Source organism: Chenopodium album, chromosome 2 (assembly GCF_948465745.1).
Source record: "Chenopodium album chromosome 2, dcCheAlbu1.1, whole genome shotgun sequence".
Classification (NCBI taxonomy): Eukaryota; Viridiplantae; Streptophyta; class Magnoliopsida; order Caryophyllales; family Amaranthaceae; genus Chenopodium; species Chenopodium album.
The window spans coordinates 69,424,308-69,441,125 of NC_137835.1; positions in this window are offsets into that span (position 1 = coordinate 69,424,308).

The window sequence follows — 16,818 nt, forward strand, 5'->3', positions numbered from 1 at the left end:
GCTGATTTCCTGTGGTCCAAAAGTGACAATTTTTATCAAAAAAAAGTGGTAAGGTTATTATATGTATTTTTTTTCTCAAGGAGAGGGTAAGGTTATTATATTGTAAAAGTATATATTTTAATTTTTAATAAAAGATAAATTGAGGTGGGATAGGTGAATAGTACCATGAACTTTTTTTTTTTGGTTCATTGTTAAGAGGAGGAAGTTGAAAATTATTTACTCTCTCCGTGTTTTTTTAAGTGTTACAGTTTGACCGGCACATAGTTTTAGGCAATTTAATAGACTTAAATAAAATACTCCCTCGTTTCATAATGTTAGTCCCATATACGTACTACTTTGGGCGCTTCAAAAAGATATACCCATATTGAATATATTTCATTTATAACTTGATTTTTTTTGGAATTAATAAGTTGTGGATTGATGACATGACTCTAAGTAAGGAAATCTTTATTTTAAATTTTGCAATTATGACTTGTGATTTCCTAATAAAAAATTAAAAAATTTAGATAAGGTAAACTAATATGAATTATGTTATATTTTAATTAGATTCCAAATATATTTCTTTTCTTATTTTATATGATTGATTCCATATGGGACTAACATTATGATACGGAGGGAGTAAGAAGTAAGTGGGGTAGTTGGAGTATTAAAAAATTGTAAAGAAAATATATAGTGTTGTGGGGAATAAATTCAAGCGTTAACCCCCTAGCTTGAACCCCACTGTGATCATACACTAAAGTATGGTGGCGTCCAAAGGGAAAGAAGATAGAGCAAAAGAGTCGCCAACAAGTTTTTTTAGGAACTTGTAAACCGTTCACAGGGTGAAGGTTACACCCCTTGACGATCCAAGAGATCGTCAACTCCATAAGGTCTATAACCAAATAAGGGTTCGGGGATGAAGGTACAAATCCAACCTAAAAGAGATTGAACCTGCCCTAATAATAGGCCTCTACTTTATTCAGATCGTATTCATGTGCGCTTTTTTACTAACATGCAATCAATAGGTTTAACCTAAACCTGTTTATCTATGTTGGTTGAATACAACGCACAAATAAACCTATTATTGGCGATCACTTGAAATTATAATCAAATTAACCCTAACAAGATTATTAATTATCTTATTAAGCGTGATTACAAGTATAGATTCCCTTTAAACATGCATAAAAGGCGTGATAAAGCAATAACAATAAATATCAAGCAACATAATAAATAATCAAAATAATAATTATAATCATCAAAACAATAATCATCATAATAACAATCATATTAATCATCATAATAATAATTACAGCAATAATAAAATTATAATCATAATCAAAACAATTATAAAAATAATCATAAATCATGTTAAAGCATAATAAAAATAGCAAGATCCTAGGCATGATACTAACAAGATAAATAACAAACCCTAGCATTTCACTAAGCAATAAAAATCAAATCTTTAACCCTAACATGATACTAACAATCATAAGTATTAGGAAGAGAATAAAAGGCATCGTAACAATCATACTTAATATTAAAATTACCCTAGACATGATACTAGGAATATCATAACAATTTAAACATGATTTCTACATCATAACATCAATAAAAACCATTAAAGTACTTACTTTGATGCCTCGTACCTCTTTCTAATAACAAAATACACACGTTAGTAACTTCAAGGAAAATAATAAACAAACAATTAAATTAAATAATTGAAAGAGAGATTTGGGACCAAACCATCAGAAATTAAACCTTTCACGTCTAGGGCGAAGACAACTTCGAATATGACTAGGTGTTTCTAGATCTAATGAATGCGGAATTTTGTATTTTAAAAGCGAGTTTAGAAAAAGAGAGAGAGAGAGAGAGAGATGGATGATTAAAGAAGAGAATGAAAACTGATTGTAGGTGAATATTGATGAAAACTGGTTGTAGGTGAAAATTGGTTTTTAGATGAAATCTGGTTAATGAAAACGGAGTTTTTAATACGTTATTTATAGAGAAAATCAGCCAAAAAGATAAAATATCAAAACAGAGTCTGGCGCACGCAAAACGAGATTGGCGCCAACGCTAGCCATTGGCGCTAGGCGCCAACGCTAGCGCCAGGCGCCAATGCCTGGCGTTAGGCGCTAATCCTGTTTTTGACGCGTTTTCTAAAATCAGATAAATTTTGCCGTACAGGAGGATAAAATCGTATCTTTTCCTCAAAAATGCTCTTTGATTTTAATTAAAACTCTGAAAAGTCAACAAAAGTCAATTTATCAATGCTAATTGAATTAGGAATGAAAAGAACCTTCTAGAAGAATCTAGAAGACTAAAACCATTCCTAATTGCATTAGGAATGATAAATCTATATTAGGCCCTCCTCTAGATCATTGGGCCGCATATAAGGCTCAAAACGGGCCTAGTTTAGTAAATTGGCCATAACTTCCTCAATATTCATCGGAATTGAGCTTATAATATATCGTTAGAAAGCTCTTGTCAAGCCCCATCCAACTACACTACTATTGGACCCATATCATGGACCAACCAAACTAGATTGACTGTTTTCTTAAAATAAGTTTTCAAAAACAGAGAGAAAAGAAAAGAAATTAAAACTATCCACAACACCATATCTTCCACACTTTCACTTCATTCTATTATGATTCGATATGAAAGGTACTCATCACTGGGTTTGGTTTTGGGGAGACACAAATGGGTGTCTACAAGTGTGGTTAATAGTTTATTGAAAAGTAATGAATCTGAGAGGAAAGATATAATAAAAAAAAAGTAATAGTGGGTTTGGTGGGGACCATAAGAGGAGAGAGATATAATAGTTTAATGTAGGTTTTTGCCATAATAGGAAGTGTAACACTTATTAAAACACGGCCGGATTTGGTAAGTGTAACACTTAAAAAAACACGGAGTGAGTATTTCATTGATGTATATGAAAGAGAGTGTTTTTTTTTTGTTGTTGTGTGTGGATGTAACATGAACAGTTTGTTTTTGGTTCCTAAATAAAGATGATCTTAGGGTTTGTTCTATTAAGCTTTATTTCAGTTTAGTTTCTAATTTCCTTCTCTTATAAACAATTCATTTCAGCTCTATATAGTTCAGTTCAATTCTGTTCAATATAGTTGTTTTAAGTGATTCAGAACAGTCCCATAATTCTGAAAAAAAAAACTATTTGTAAGAATACCTCGCCGTCAAACGACACACTTTCCCGTGACACGGTACATTTTTAGTGTGACGCGGGAAATTTTCAGAAAACGGGAAAGAAAACGCATTAAGGGTTTACGCGGAAATGACACGGAATGTCCCGTGTCACGGAAAATTTCCCGTGTCACGGGAAATCTCACCGTCAGACGGGGAGGATTCCCGTGACACGGTAGGTACCTGCCGTGACACGGGAATTTCCAGTCTGTTTTTCCGTCTAAATACATTTTTAACCCTAATTTCATTCGGCATTTTAAGTGCCGATTGATAATTTCGGGCCTTTTCTGACTTATTATTATTTGGGCTAAAATAAGAAAATAATTAAATAAAAATAAATAAAAGGTTTGGGCCAAAAATAAATAATAAAACAAATAAAATAAAAAGGTTTGGGCTAAAATTAAATAATAAGTTTGGGCTGAAATTAAAACTATGCTTTTACCAAACATCAAGACTGATCCATGGACTGTTCAAAAATATGAATTTAATCAAATACGATTTTTTAAGCACTCTCGGGATTAAATACTGAACCCGACCAATAGTGGCGGTGAAAGGTTGTTCATCATCGGGTTTGGTTTTGGGGAGACATTTTTAGGTGTCTACAGAAGCCCCCACTTTGACTGAGTTTGTAAAAACGTCAGTTTCGAAAACGATAGTCAAAGTAGCCGATAGGGACGGAGAATGATTTAAGACGTTCTGCGATCCTAAATCACTCTGTATACACCGATACCTGCAGAAAAATGTTAATTCCACAGATAAAAGAGTAAAGGGATAGAATACGTATCTGGCACCAGTGTATTGGTGACAAACGAATTTGGCAGCTTCCTAAGCTTGAAGGAATCCACCGAGTGACATTTGTTGAAACGCTTTCCATGCTTGAGGAAAGCCGACTGAAGAGCTTGGTACCTTTCTAAGCCTGAAGAAAGCTACCGGATAATACTTTCCATGCCTAAGGAAAGTCGACGAACGAATTTGGTGTCATTCTATGCTTGAAGAAATCCACCGATAATGCCTTCCATGCTTGAGGAAAGCCGACAAAGGAATTTGGCGGTTTTCTATACTTGAAGAAAAATCCACCGATAACGCTTTCCATGCCTGAGGAAAGCCGACTTGGTGGTTTTCTATACTTGAAGAAAAATCCACCGATAACGCTTTCCATGCTTGAGGAAAGTCGACTTGGCGGTTTTCTATACTTGAAGAAAAATCCACCGATAACGCTTTCCATGCTTGAGGAAATCCGACGATTGCTGAAATTTGTAAGTGTATGATGGTTCGATTATCCCCGAACGTGGGCCGCAGATGATTCACACCTTTAAGTCGATTATCCGACCATATTAGGTGCTTAAAATGCCGAAAAATAGACTTTGATGCTTGCTAGGGGTAAAATGGTAATTTTAGTCCCCTTTAAGTATCAATTACAATTTTCCGCGTAATTCCAGCGAAAAATAACTGTCCAATTTATGCAAAAAATCGTGCAACCTTAGTCAAAATGTCAAGAATATTCGCAAATAATTGTGCAAAGCCACCGTGTCACGGAAAAATATTCCCGTGACATGGTACAGATCCCCGTCACGCAGAGCTGCTTCCCGTGACACGGCAAGGGGATCCCGTGGCGCGGTAATCTAGTGGCTGAAAAACGGTCAAAAAGCATCTTTGACCGGTCAAAACTTGTGCACCACACAAAAATCTGACTGTTAGGTGGGAACGGGGTCCGTTGCACGGGATTTTTGGTTTTAAATATCACACATTTTCCTCATTTTGCTCATTCTCTTGCTCGTCCGATTCTCACCCAAAAAACTCAAAAAAAATTTGCTCGGTTTGCCGTGTCTCGGCGACTCTCACCGGTGCTCGGATTTTTTTCCCGTCGGCCGGCGTTCTTAACCGTGTCACGGCGGTCTTGCATCCATCCTCTCTCTCCTTTTTTTATTTTTTTATTTTTGCGTTTGCTACGGGTTGCTGCTGTTCATCTTGCTGTTGCTGTTGCTGTTAACTGCCTGAGGATGCCGTCGGAGTCACCGGAGCTCCGTCTCCTCTCAAGCTCACCGTGACACGGACAGACTCACCGTGACACGTCATCCTTCCACCGAGCCGCGGCCAAGCTCAACCGTGTCACGGCGGCTGCGCTGATCTTCGAGGTTTTTCGAGCTTTTGGAGCTCAAATTTTCACCAATCTTGCTCTAATTTATTGCTACTTTCCTCATTTTCGACTCTCTACCAGGATCCATGTAAGTTTCCTTTGATTTTTGTCTCGAATTTGCTTCAAATAAGTAATTTCATGAAAAACCCTTAAAAATCAATTTGGGGATTTTTGATTTTGAGGTTTTATGTTGAAATTCTTGCCATGATTTTACTTGTATATGTATGTATGTGTGTTTGTGAGAAATTTGAGACAAAAATTGCATGATTTGATGGAGAATTGAGCAAATCACCATTTTTGGGTACTACTTTTGTGAAATGATGTTCATGTTACTTCTTTGCACTTGAAATGGTGAAAAAATGGTGGTAAACCTTGTGAAATATTTCATGATGTGTTGATTCATTGTTTTTGTGCGACTTCGAAACATATTTTGCGTATGTACTATATTGTCATTGAGAACATAGTATCATGCGGCTAGGAGAACTATAGTATTAGTTTGTCATGAAGAAACTAAATACCATAATTTTGCCAATTTTTAGCCTGGAGGTAAAAATTTAGCGTATAATTCGATAAATAACTAAATAACTTAGGAAATGATGCTAAGTATTTAGATCTTTATTTTTATAAAAATGCAACTTGAATTAAATGTCTTAGGAAATGATGCTAAGCATTTAGATTTTTATAATAGCATGCCTAGGCGACGGGATTGCGATCTTTCTACCCACGGCCGGCGTCGGGCTTTTCGGGAGGACACTCCCACTATTCCTGAGGTTATGGACGACGATGCTTTAGAGTCTGAGCCTCGGGCTTCTGCGAGTAGAGGTAGGTGGGTTCCACCTCCGTGGACTCTAGACCAGTTGGTTTTCTGCCGTGAAAACCATGTTTCTCATCGCCCACTCTCCGGCATAGTCGATGGCACGCTTCGCCACCACAGTTCTGGAGCCGGCAATTTGATCCCTCGACTTCACCAGATCATTACGAGGGATCCTGCTACGAACGCCCTATGGGAATCGGGTAGTTTAGTAGATTTCTATACGGAGGTTGTAGGGTTTCGCAGCCCCCGGGGTTGCGGTGCGACGGTCGTTCACGCATTGTTGGAGTATTTCTGGGATACTACCAACACTTTTCATTTTTCTTGGGGGGAGATGACGGTGACCCCTCTAGACTTCAGTATGATTAGCGGGCTGCGCTTCACCGACCGGGCTGTAGCTCAGATGTCTGATCTGTCTTGGGGATCGGCTGAGGCAGCTGATTTGTTAGGTCCGATCGTTCAGCATATCAGGACCCGACCTGTGTCTCGAGGTGGTCCTAGGAGCGGGCGATCGGAGCTGGCTTCAGTTTTAGCTCGTGGCTTCGACATGGAGGATACATCGGCTGAGCAGCGGGTGCGGATCTTCATCCTGATTCTGGTCTCCATGACCCTTTCTCCTAATAGGAGTTTACGCGTACTCCTTTGCTACCTCCCCTCTTTTGTCAGGATCCATGAGATAGGATCCTATAGCTGGGCCAGCCTTGGATACGCCGATCTTCTCTTATCGCTACGTCATGGCTGCCGGCAGCTGAATGGCGAGTCTCCCATCACCGTCTATGGTCTGTGGAGAGTCGTAGAGGTGATGATCTTTTCCCTTTTTGTTTTACTTTAAATTGTTCGACTCATGTGCTAAAGATTACTTTTCATCGCAGTTATGGTTCTACGAGTACTTCCCAGGCTTAGCTCCTCGCCGGCGTCGTGGAGCGGTCCATGATTTCCCTGTCGGGGCCATCTGGCGTGATCGAGGTCATTCGCGGGTGGAGTCCGTCCCTGCACTGCGTGGGCTACTACGCCGAGGCACCTCTTCTGTTGGCGTAAGGATTAGTTTTGTTGCTTGTTATTTTCCCTCTGACGTTGTTTCCGTTGTTTCACGCCAACTTTTTATGGTTTTCAGGTTGCCATTGATGTCCAGTATCGTCCTTGGGCCGGGATGACTGATCTACCTGAGGCCTTGCGTCTTTCAGCGCACCGCACCATTTTGGTTCGTACCGGACGCTTTGTCTGGTATTTGGGGGAGCGGGTCGTTCGTCAGCATAGCGGCGATCACTTCGTGGTGCCCTCATCTCCACCAGAGTCGATGCTGGACTCACGCTTGATCAGAGAGTTGATAAACAGGGGAGAGCGCTATACTTTTCCATGGCAGGAGCTTGTACACATGGAGAGTGACTATGCGCGGGACTTGCTTCCCTCTCTGGCTCCTCCACCCCGTCTTCCTGAGGTATGATTTCTTTTGAGGATCTTCGTTACTAGTCTCTGTTTTAAATAGTCGAATAACTTGATTATTCGATCATATTTTCAGACGACTATTCGCCCTGTGGGGAGGATCGAGATTCCTCCTCAGTCTGTTCGCTATCCAGGGCCGATTGGTATCACCGAGGACCATATTGCTGACGCGCCAGAGGGTTACAGACAGGCGCAGGAGTCTCTGCCCGAGGTCTTTGAGCCGGTAAGTTTTTTGATGCATCATTCATCCTTTTAACACCGCTTGTTACTGACTTTTCTTTGTTTTATCCTCAGCCTAACCGCCCGAAGATGATGGGACTCATGAAGCTGGTTGACGCCCTGAAGTATTGCATCATCAAGCTTCGGCGTGGTGCGAGTTGTCGGAGCTCTAGCGACGTTCTTGAGGTATCATTCATTTTTTTTTATTTTGCACTGTTGACACCTTTTGATTTTGTATCTTTAAGGAGCAACGGAGGTCCCGCTCGCGCTCGAGGCACAGAGGCTCGGACGAGGAGGAGCTTGGTCGTGGTAGACAATATCCTGAGATTCACCGGCGTTCTCATTCTCAGCGAGAGCCTCAGACTACTCAGCCGTTTCAGGAGGCTCAGTGGCAGCAACCTCAGTCTTCCCAACGCTTTCTGGGCCAGAGTCAGGGGCAGTGGCAGTCGTTTTCACAGCCTCCACAACCTGAGCATGGGTCCGTTTTGACTCCCTTGGATCCTGGTTCATTTTCAGCTCCATTGTCCGGGATTCCTCCACCGGTGTCGGGCTTGTTCTCAGTTCCGATGTATGGGATGATGCCTTCACCAACGATTCCCGAGTCTTTGAGCCAATCTACACCGTTTTCCGGCTGGACGGGTCTTGCCTTGAGTTTGACTACCGCTAGGGTCACAGGGACTAGTAGGGACACTACTCCCCATACTCGGATGATGGAGGGACTCTTTGGCTCATCGTTCCCATATTCGCAGGGTGGAGATGATACTGATTCTGGCTCTAGAGACTTTTGACCGAGGGTTTTTATTTGTACATACTATGATGACACTTGACATGTTTATTTATTATGACTCTTTTGTACATTATTCATAGTTTTATTATTGTGTGTTAGTGTGTGCTTGAGACTCATTGTGTGTGATCGTGTATTTATTAATGGCGCGACAAAAAACATAAGTGGAGTAATGGAGGGTACCGACCTTCCCCAAAAGAAAAAGAAATAAAAAGACAAGCAAAAATATATAAAATGATAAAGAAATAAAATATTAAGGTGATGAATAAATAAATAAATAAAATTACCCTCCCCAAAAGAAAAAGAAATAAAAAGACAAGCAAAAATAAATAAAATGATAAAGAAATAAAATGTTAAGGTGATAAATAAATAAATAAAATAAAGATAATAATAATAATAAAAAATAATAATAGAGATAAAAAAGTTGAGAATTCTATTAGAAATAAAACTCTCAGAAAACTGAAAAATAAACGGGGAAGATAAAATACTATAAAAAATCCGGATAGATACGGGAAAAGATGAAAAAGAAAGCGCGTGAGGTGTCGTGACATGACACTATGCACCGTGTCACGGCAGAACTTGCCGTGTCGCGACAAAAGTTCCCGTGACACGGTGGGACTTCCCGTGTCACGGTACGCGTATTACTCAGCGGTGTGTTTTACGCGTATGAAAAGATAATTTCTAGGCAGTTCCGAGCGCTTTTGCTATAAAATAAGACCAGTTTATTCATGATGTGCATAATTACGAAACACAAAATAATTTAGAATTTAATATTTCAATAATCATGTCTCAGAATTTTGATAATACATTGCGTGACTGGTCCTACTCTTTGACCAATGCTGAAAAAAGAGAGTTAGAATTATTTCATGTCAGGGGTTTGCTAGCCCTGCGACATGTAGCTATTGAATATGATTTTCTTAGGGCAGCATTAGATTATTGGAGTCCAGAAACACACTGTTTTAAATTTGATTATGATGAAATATGTCCCCTGCCGGAGGAATTCGGTGCAATCTTTGGATTTCCTGCTAGAAATCTTATTGCCATGCCTACCCTACGTGAATATTATTACCAAGATTTTGAACGCCATCTGAATCTAACAGATCCAGATTTAAATAGAATTGTTTGTGGTAATGAGGTAGACTTAGAAAAACTTGCAAATTTATATTTTAATCGCCCTATCTCTGAGTCTTATCATGTATATCGTAGAAGGGCATATATTTTTTGCATGTTTAGCAAGCTTTTATTTGCAAACAGTAGGGTAGGACATGCTTGTCTAGCGTCTGTGCTTGAACATGTCGAATCTGGAAGATCTCCTATGCCGACGTGCCTTGGAGAAACATTTCGTGGCCTTGACGAAGCAAAAGCTGACCGGAAAGCCATCAGGAAGGGCTCTCTGGTACTGCTGCAGGTAAATATACTCTCCGAGTAGCCCCCGTGACACAAAACAGGCACCGTGTCACGGTGGATGTCTGTCGTGACACGGTGAAACCTGCCGTGTCACGGGAATCTGCAATTTTTTTTTTCGACTGATTTTTTTTTATTTATTTTTTTTATTTTTTATTTTTTTTTTTTGCAAATTTGGTTGATGGAGAGTTTAGAATTATTTGAAGCCCCTGACGATGTTGAAAAATATGGCCCTAACGATCTAGTCCGCAGGAAAAAGAATTACTTTGCGAACATGTCGTATGAAGATTGGAAAAATTTCTTTGCAATGAGGGAATTTTCCATTCGTTGGGTGGTGCCTTGGTAGAGGCTTACTAGGATGGTTGGCACGAATGATACTCCATATTGCCGTGTTCCTAGTATCTCAAAACTGACCTTTTATTGCCCTTCTCGACTGATGCGGCAGTATGGACTTGAACAAGTAGTTCCACGCTATAACGATAGTCCTCGTGAAGTATCGTTGCATGAAAGTAACGTTCATAAGTACGAGACTTATTGGGTTGGAAGACCTTTGTGGACCGTTTCTGCCAGTGACCAAGCTCCTCCTCCTTTATCTAGTGCATACAACGCATGGTTGAACCCTAGAAGTAGGAGGGAACGATTCGGATCACGCAAGTCTGATGTGAAGAGTCGTCTTGGAAATAAGAAAGCCCCTCCTAAAGATCGTCTAGGTCCGAGAACACAAGGGATTGAGTTTAAGACTCCTATAATGCCAAGAAAGAAGAATTATGTGAAAGGGAAGGGTAAAGAAAAGATGGTCTATAGGGAGAAACAACCGAAGAAATTCAAGAAAGGTGAAAGGGGTGAAAGTTCGACTAGGGGTGTGACGGTTCGGGCTACGAAAGACACATTAATGGTGAAGGCCGACCTAATTGACCAAGAGAAGGATGTTCCTAAAGTGAAGAGAGATTAGATCAATAGTGCTTTGCTTTTTATGATTTATAATTTTTATTTAAAATAAGGCATATGATGTCAATAATTGTAGTCGCATTTATTTTAATAATAATAGCACATTTATTTCAGCCTTAAAAATAAAAAATTACAATGACTTTTATTTATTATTTATTTATCCGAGTTAAGGAGTCGGACGCAATGGAAGAACGAAAATTAAAAAAAAAACCTCGAACAAACAATGAATTCGCAACGAATGCGTCACTAAAAAAAACGGAAAACCTGAAATTCCACCGTGTCACGGTGAAAAATCCCGTGACACGTTACAAATTCCCGCGTCACGGCAATTTCCCCCTTTTTTTTTGCACTCAGGGCCACCGTGCCACGGTGAACAGTACCGTGACACGGTGGAATGTCCCGTGTCGCGGCAATTTCCCTTTTTTTTTGTGACGCAATGCTGAACTGACGCGCATATTTGATCAACAGAGGGAGGATTTTTATTTTTTTAAAGTGGTCGGGCCCCCTTGAGGGGTTGCCTACGTATCCTAAAAAGGAATCAGGCCAAAAGTAGCTCTATTGGGTCATGAACCCATGCGACTAGGCATATAATTTCTTGAGTTGATCCAAGTTGGTTAAATTGTGGAAACCATTACCGTCGATGTCTACCAATTGTGCCGCTCCGCCAGACAAGATGGCTTTAGCAATGTACGGGCCTGACCAATTCGGTCTGAATTTTCCTCTTAGATCTAACACATTTTTACGAAGTGCTTTAAGCACTAGGTCACCCTCTTTGATATTCCTGGTCTTGACTTTTTTATTAAAATGTCGCGCCATACGCTATTGGTAGGTTTGGACATGATGCAAAGCTGCCAAGCATTTTTCATCAAGTAAGACCAGTTCATCGTATCTTGCTCTAATCCAGTCGACTTCATCTAGTTAGCTTTCCAATGCGATTCGAAGAGAAGGGATATCGAGTTCAACAACTTCAACTCCATAGACCAAAGAGAAAGGGGTAGCCCCTGTTGATGTACGAACAGAGGTTCGATAACCCTAAAGGGCGAAATGTAGCTTACTTGGCCAATCCTTGTAATTTTCTGTCATCTTTTCGATGATAGTTTTCACATTTTTGTTGGCCGATTCGACTGCATCATTTGTTTGTGGTCTGTAAGGTGATGATATGTGATGCTTGATATGATATTTCTGTAATAATTCCGCGCATTCGGCTTGGAAATGTGTTCCATTATCACTGATCATCTCATGTGGTACCCCATAGTGGCATATGATATTTTTCTCAATGAATTGAGCTACATGTTTCGCTGTCAGCTTAGCGTATGAGGCAGCTTCGACCCATTTGGTGAAATAGTCGATTTCTACAAGAATGAATTCATGCCCCCCTTGTCCTGGTGGTGTTATTTTTCCAATGATGTCGATGCCCCAAGTGGAGAAAGGCCATGGAGAAGTATATGTGTAGAGAAGCGAAGGTGGAACATGCTGTAAATTTGCGTAGACTTGACACTTCATACATTTCTTGACGTATTCGTGACAATCTCTCTCCATAGTAGTCCAATAGTAACCTTGTCGTTGAATCTTTTGGACTAACATCTTTGCATTCATGTGTGTTCCACATATACCGGCATGAAGGTTTTCCATGGTTTTATGTGCTTCTTTCTTGGCTACGCATAAGAGATTTCTTCCCATTGCGGTTCTCTTGTGGAGTTCTCCCCTGATGAGCACATACTGTGAGGCCAGGAGCCTCAAAGCACGGCGTACCCTTTTATCAGTATTAGGAGGATATTCTCCTCTTGTCACAGAATTAAGGATATATGTATACCATGGCTCTTCATCTTCTTCTTGTGATTCTTGTTCATCGTCGAGTGCGTGAACATAAGCCGGCTCATATCTTCTTTCTATGGTCAATGGCATTCTGATTGTATCAGTTGGAATTCGCACCATTGATGCTAATTTAGCTAGTGCGTCGGCGAATTGGTTTTCTTCTCTTGGCAAATACGTATATTCCACTTCATCTAGTTGCTCCGTGAGAGTTTCTAAATGAGCTTGATACGTAGCGAGACTTTCACTTCTCACTTTCCATCTCTTGAAGATTTGGTTAATGATTAGTGAAGAATCACCATAGATTCTGAGCTTCTTAATTCCTAAGGCGATAGCTGTTTCCAATCCCAAAATGCATGCTTCATATTCTGCGGCATTGTTGGTGACATCAAAGTCGAGCTTCATGGAAATTGGGATGTGCTCTTCATTGGGTGATACAAGCAAGACTCCTACACCACATCCTTTTTGGTTTGAAGCTCCATCGAAATAGAGTGTCCAGCTATCATCTTCAGTCATGAGTAAATCTTCGTTAGGGAAATCGTACTCATCTTCTTCTTTTTCAACTTCTTCTAGCGGAAAGTCTGCTAAGAAGTCAGAAACCGCAAAACCTTTGATGGCTTTTTGTGGCACAAATCTCAAGTCAAACTGAGCAAGATTGACTATCCACCTTGATAATCTGCCATTGAGTGTTGCTTTTTCGAACAAGTATTTGAGAGGATCCATCTTGGACACAACATGCACTGTATGAGTGAGCATGTAATGTCTTAGTTTCGTGCGGCCCATACAAGTGCGAGACACAACTTCTCAAGTGGTGTGTATCGCGTCTCATATACTTGAAGTTTCTTGCTCAAGTAATAGATTGCATTCTTCTTGCTTTCGATCTCTTGTGCTAGCATTGCCCCCATCGTTTCTCTTGTGACCGTAAGGTAGAGTCGAAGAGGAAAGTCAGGTATTGCTGGCGCTAGCACGGGTGGGTTTGCCAAATACTCTTTGATTTTGTCGAAAGCCTTTTTGCAATCGTCATCCCATGTGACTGGGACATTTTTCTTGAGCTTCTTGAATATAGGTTCACATATCGCTGTGAGCTTTGATATGAACCTACTTATATACTGCAACCTTCCAATGAAGCCTCGAATCTCCTTCTCATTTTTGGGTGGTGGCATGGCCATGATCGCCTTTACTTTTGTAGGATCTATTTCAATCCCTCGAGAACTGATCACGTATCCAAGTAATTTGCCTGACGTGACTCCGAATGCACATTTTGCTGGATTTAATCTCATGTTGTACTTGCGGAGTCTTTCAAAGAACTTGCGAAGTGCAATAATATGGCCTGGGCGATCTTTAGACTTAACGATCATATCATCGACATAGACCTCCACCTCTTTGTGCATCATGTCATGTAACAATGTTGTAGCTGCTCTTTGGTAGGTGGCACCCGCGTTTTTCAACCCGAATGGCATTACCGTATAGCAATATGTACCCCGTTGCGTGATGAATGTGGTTTTCTCCATGTCTTCTTCGGCCATCAATACCTGATTATATCCGGCGTAACCATCCATGAATGACAGGAGTGCATGGTTTGCTGTATTATCGACCAGAATGTCAATGTGAGGTAGAGGGAACCCATATTTTGGGCTTGCTTTATTGAGATCCCTGTAATCAACACACATTCTGACCCTTCCATCCTTCTTTGGAACTGGAACCACATTGGCTATCCATTCTGGATATTTGGATACTCTGATGAAACCTGCGGCCAACTGCTTCCGGATTTCTTCCTTGATTTTGAGAGCCACATCGGGTTTCATACGGCGCAGCTTTTGTTTGACAGGCTTCATACCTGGAATGAGTGGTATCGTATGCTGAGCTATATCCCTGTCAATTCCTGGCATATCTTGCTATGACTAAGAAAATACATCAACAAATTCACTAAGAAAGTTAATTAGCTCTTTGCGTTCATCTTGACTTAGTGTTAATCCAATTTTTACTTCTTTAACAGTCGTATCATTGGAAATGTTAACTGTTTCTGTATCTTCGATAACTGCTGTTTTATTTTCGTGTTCTTCCATTGCTTTTATTATTTCTTTGTCATTTTTATCATTAGCAAAGCAATATTGATCAGGGCTAGGGGAATGACACGCATCGTAAGCAAAGGTACTCATTTTATTGAATTCATTGGCTAATACATCAAGAGAGGCAAGGTCGGCTGCGACCTCACCGGAATTATTAGAACTAGAAAGAGAGGACTCAACAAGGTACTCGGGATGGAACTCTATAGCAGAAAGAGGGTCGGCCTCAGACTCTAAGGACTCGTCTACAGACTTAGACTCAGACTCGGACTCGGACCCAGACGACTCAGACTCATCAAACATAGGACCCTCGCCAGCGGTTATTTCCAACTTCTCTCCACTCGGCGTAGTGATCCTCAATGTCTTGCGCCATCCCCTTGAAATGTTGTCATCTTGGACGATTAACTCGGAGGGGTCAAAATCCTTGTTTGCTATGACAGCTTGAACGAGCTCGGAGTTATCATTGCGGACCGGCTTGGACTCATTCTTCTCCATTCCAAAAAGGAGGTTGATTCCTAGATCATCAGAGTTCGGGATAGCTGGATTCTCGGTTGTGAAGGGCTCTTCGTCTTCATTAACAAAGTCACAATCGAGGAACATCTCGAATCCTGGTTCACGGATCCCATCGTGGACGAATGGCTCAGGGAATTCATAGCATGGGAAGTCTTCCCCTTCTTTGATGTACTGGCCATTGAGGGTGAACGGATATGGATCCATGGCCATTTTCGTCTTCGTGATTCGAGCATTATTGCGAGCCTTCATCTTCAATAAAGCTTGTTTCACATCTTCTTTTGTTGGCTCGAATCCCAAGCCAAAAGTATCCTTCTTGAGTGCACCAGGATGGCCCCAAGATTCAGCCATTTTCTTCTTGAGTCCAAGGGTCATTCCAGGGAAATGACCCTGCTTCTTCAGAATGGCATTGATATTGGTGTTTGAATAGGGATCAAAGTCGAGATGGCACTTTCCTCCTCTTCAATCACGAGAACATCATCAAGTGAAAACCCCCAAAGATCTTCATCTTCTTCGTCATGTTCAACATGGACGATAGGAGTATCAATAACTTGAATGCGCATAGGAGAAGCATCAATAGTAATCGGAACCCCACCAACTATGGCTTTCACTTTTTGGTGCAGCGATGATGGAATCGCCTTTAGCTCATGAAGCCAAGGGCGTCCTAACAACATATTGAAAGAGGCCTTAATGTCCACCACCTGAAATTTGGTGCGACGTTCAATGGCCCCAGTAGTTATATTCAGTATGATAGTACCCACGGCTTGACGGCGAGTATTATCATAAGCGCGAATCCCTTGAGTGGAGGGAGTCCGTTCTTCATTCTTTATGCCCAACTTCTTTGCAGTACGGAGTGGGCACACATTGATTGCAGAGCCATTATCAACCAGGCTCATAGGAACATTCATTTGCCTACACACCACAGTGAGGTGTAAGGCCTTATTATGTTGGTCCCCTTCCGGGGGCAGATCCTTATCAGAAAACGAAATCAGATTGCTAGTACTTGGCAATTCAGTAGTGAGAAAGTTGACCAGTCCTTGACGAGTCATGTCATCATCAACTCCTATCTTCACCAGAGCATTCATCACAGCCTTTCAATGCTCGTGGGAAGTGGACAAAAGCTTCCATACATTCATCTCCACTTTGGTCTTTTGCAGTTGTTTGACCACATCGCTGTTCACAGGGTCGATGGGATCAACTATCGGATTTGATTGTGGTGGAGGTGGAGGCAGATTAGGTTGTTGCAACCGTCCACTTCTGGTGAGAACCTTGACCTCAAAGTCCCCCCAAACATCTTCACTTGTGCCAAGAGATGAACAGGCTATATCCTTGAGATAGACGTCTTCATCATCACTATCCCAAATCCCATTCACTTCTTCAGTACTTGAGATAAATACAACTTCCGGCAGAGGTTCATCCACAGGTTGAATGAGTATTGACGGATCAAAGGAGACTTCATCTCCCATGATAGCCAAAGCATCAGAAAGAGGACCTGTTTGAATGTTAGGCT